Here is a 3,862-nt window from a genome sequence, read left to right as displayed (position 1 = left end):
TTACTGTTCTGCTTCTTCTTTCTCTTTTTTTTTGCCAAGTACAAGAACATGTTGCTGGAATCTTTTTTTTTTTATAGATCTGGTAATTTTATTAAGACAAAATTGACAGTTATAGTATAAAGTTTACATTTAAACAGAGTTTTCTTTCTTTTTAAAAAGATTTATTTATGCATACAAGAACTGGGGTGAGAAGATTCATCAGAGACAGAGCAGGGAGCAGAACAGGCAGATGCACTGAAGTACATATTAAAATAAGTGTAGGTATTTGTGCTATGAATAAATCTCCAAACAATGTTTGGTGAAAGAAACACATCAGAGGATAACATGTATTATATGAATCAATTACATAAAATTCAAAATTAGGCCAGAACCGAATAATGTATTGTATAGACCAGGCTAGGCAAACTTTTTTGTGAAGGGCCAGTGAGTAAATATTTTAGGTTCTGTGGTCAAGAGGCAAAATTGGAGATATATGTGACAATATAACATGAAATGTATATGCAATAAGAGAAAACTGATTTCCACATTACTTGTGTTTGGTGAAATTAAAAATATTAAAATTATTTTGTAATACAGATAATGAAAAGAATGAAATTCCTTTATTTATTTTTTTATTTTTTTTTTTTAAAGATTTATTTATTTATTCATACAGAACTGGGGTACAGGCCAGAAGCTCAGGGGCAGTGAGAGGCTTCACCAGAGACAGAGTGGGGAGCAGAACAGGCAGACAGACAGCTTCACCAGAGACAGAGTGGGGAGCAGAACAGGCAGATCGACGAAGTACACTGCTGAGGGGAGCAGCGGGCGGGTCAGGAGAGGTCTGCCACGCCATGTGGTCACCTCCGGGGCAGGCGGGAATTGAACTCATGCAGAAGTGGTTTCAGCTTCTTAGTGCAGTGCTTTAACCCGCTGCGCCACCAGGGAGGGCCGAAATTCCTTTATTTTGGGCAGGGTGTGAAGTATTTGTTTGCAATGCCTGTCACAACAAAGAACCACAAAATGAGCAGCCTCAAACAGAAATAGATGTTCTTGGGGTCTACCTGATAGCATAGGGAGTTGAAGTGCAGCACTAAGAAGCTGTCTGCAGCCGCTGTAGCACAAGTTCAGTCCCCGGCCAGGGAGGTGACCTGCATGGGGCAGCTGACCTCTCCGTCTCGCCTCCTGCTCCCCTCAGCAGTATACTTCAGTCAGTCAGCCTGTTCTGCTCCCCACCCTGTCTCTGGTGAATCCTCTCACCCTCTGTACCTCTGGCCTGTCCCTCAGTTCTTGTTTGCATAAGTAACCAGTATTTAAAAAAAAAAAAAAAAGAAATAGATGCTTTCATAATTTTGGAGACTAGGTATCTGAAATCATGGTGTCAGCAGAGCCACGGGCTCTCTGAAATTCTGGTAGAATCCTGCCTTCTAGCTTCTAGAGAGAGCTGGCAATCCTTGTGGCTTTAGGTGTAGCTGCATCCCTCTAGCGTCTGCTTCTGTCTTCAGATGGAATTCTTCCAGAGTGTATGTCTTCACATTGTCATCCCTCTTGTAAAGATACCAGTCTTATCAGTGTGTTTATAAGGAGACCTGTATAAGGGCCTCTCTACTCCATTATGACCTCATCTTAACTAATTACATAGACAACAACCTAGTTCCAAATAAGTTCACATTCTGAAGCACTGGAGGTTAGAACTGAAATACATCTCTTTGGAAGGCACAGTGTATTTCGAATGGTGCTGATTAATTTGAGTTTGAAATTGGAGTTACGTATCACCAATTGATCTGTTCATCTATAAAAATCATTCTTTGCTCTAGGACTATACGCAAGCAGATGGAAGATCACAGATGAAGGTCAGGTTTCTCAGCTTAGGCACAGACATATAGGTATTAGCAATAATAACAAAACAAGGGAATGTGTAAAACTATGTAAAGTCATTACATTGTGGGGTAGGGGAGGAAGAAGATGACGAGAGAGGTGTAATGGGGTGCACCCCGGGGTGTTGGCGGTATTCTGTTAGTTGGTAATGAGTATACTGTTTGATTTTGCTCTTTAAACTATACACATTAATTTATATACTTTTTTGAGTATTTTGCTATAGTTCATTAAAAATAGTCAACACCCCTTTCTTCTACTCCATGTCCCTTCCCTCTTAGACACTAGTCCTTGTTTTAAAACCAGAGGTCGCTTTCACCTCTGCTCTTTCACTTCTGCAGGACAGACCCCCACATCTTGGCAAAAGCCTCCTGTTCATTCCTTTACAAGCCTCTTTATCTATTACCCCAGTCTCTGTTTACTGTTCCTTTTTCTCAGTGCCATTGTCACTTCTGCTGTCCCCACATCTTGTTAGACGTGCTTTTTTATTTGCCTTTAGAAGGAGATAAGACAGTCTGTTCCCCTCCCTGCTACCTGACCTTGTTTTACAGTCTTCATCTAACAACTCCACGGAATGTTTAAAAAGGTGAGGAGATGCAGAGAATGAATGTGCACAGAGAGCTTTCCTCAGTACATTTGGATCAGAGAATCTGATTAATATTCTGAGTTCTTTGCCATCCTTATAGGTTTGTTTGTTACAATAACAGCTTCATTGAAATGTCATTCACACAACCTCACAAATCATACATTTTTTTTTAGAGATTTATTTATTTATGCATACAGAACTGGGGTTCAGGCCATAGGCACAGGGGTGGCAAGAGGATTCACCAGAGACAGAATGGGGAGTAGAACAGGCCGACAGACAAATTACACTGCTGAGGAGAGTAGCGGGCGGGTCAGGAGAGGTCTCCCACGCCATGTGGATCTCCTCTGGGGAAGGGATCGAACTCATTGAATTGGCTTTAGCTTCTTAGTGCTTTAACCTGCTGAGCCACCAGGGAGGGCCCATAAATCATGCATTTAAAATTTACAATTAAGTGACTTAGTATAATCAGAGTTGTACAGATTTCAAAACCTTTACCACAATTTCAAACCTTGTCATCATCCCAGAAAAGAAACCTCCTATAACATTATAAACCAAAGTTAAATTAGTTTAGGAAAAGAACCCCACATCTCTCAAACCCCCAGTCTCCCACTTCTCAGCCTTAAGAAGCTACTAGTGGCCGTATCCCCTAGGTTTGCCTGCTTGTGTATATGGCATATAAATGGACTCCTGTAATATGTGGGCCTTTCTGGCTGCCATCTTTTATTCTGCATAATGTTTAACCTTAAAAAACTCGGTTGCATAGGTTAGTACTTCTTTCCCCCTTTTCCTCCCCAAAGATTTATTTATTCTCGCATACAAGAATTGGGGTGTTGGTCAGAAAGGTGGGGTCGGGGTGAGGAGATTCACCAGAGACAGAATGGTAAGCAGAGCAGGTGAATCGACTGAAATACACTGCTGAGGGGAGCAGTGGACAAGACAGGAGAGTCCTCCCTGTGCCCTGTGGGTCACCTCTCCGGGCAGGGATAAAACTCAGGCCGTAGTAATGATAGCACTGAGACTTAACCCCTCAAAAATAAGCTTGAATGGGCCTCCCTGGTGGCATAAAGGGCTAAAGCTCAGCACTGTGAAGCTATCTGCAGCCACTACAGCATGAGTTTGATGCCCTGCTAGGGAGCTGACCCCTATGGTGCACCAGGCCTCTGCTGTCTCGCCTGCTGCTCCCCTCAGCAGTATACTTCAGTAGATCTGTCTGTTTTGCTCCCCACTCTGTCTCTGGTGAATCCTTTCCCCAAACCTCTGGCCTGTACCCAAGTTCTTGCATGTATAAATAAAGAAATCTTAAAAAAAGAGTGTGAACTCTTTCTGTAGGGGATAAATATCCAGGTTTCTATGTTTAATTTTTTTTTTTTTAAAGATTTATTTATTTGTGCATACAGAACTGGGGTACAGGCCAGAGGCTCAAGG

At 42.0% G+C, this 3,862-nt stretch overlaps 1 protein-coding gene across 1 annotated transcript in view; it reads left to right on the top strand.

The window, feature by feature from the left end:
• The window catches only part of HSDL2 (hydroxysteroid dehydrogenase like 2), a 38,488-nt gene that overhangs the window by 4,130 nt on the left and 30,496 nt on the right, over positions 1-3,862 (top strand). The window lies entirely within an intron of this gene.

The sequence above is a fragment of the Condylura cristata genome, unplaced genomic scaffold (genome assembly GCF_000260355.1).
Source record: "Condylura cristata isolate star-nosed mole 26May11 unplaced genomic scaffold, ConCri1.0 scaffold00006, whole genome shotgun sequence".
NCBI classification, from domain to species: domain Eukaryota; kingdom Metazoa; phylum Chordata; class Mammalia; order Eulipotyphla; family Talpidae; genus Condylura; species Condylura cristata.
Note: the sequence above shows the minus strand (reverse complement) of the source record. Positions and strands in the feature narration are given on the sequence as shown.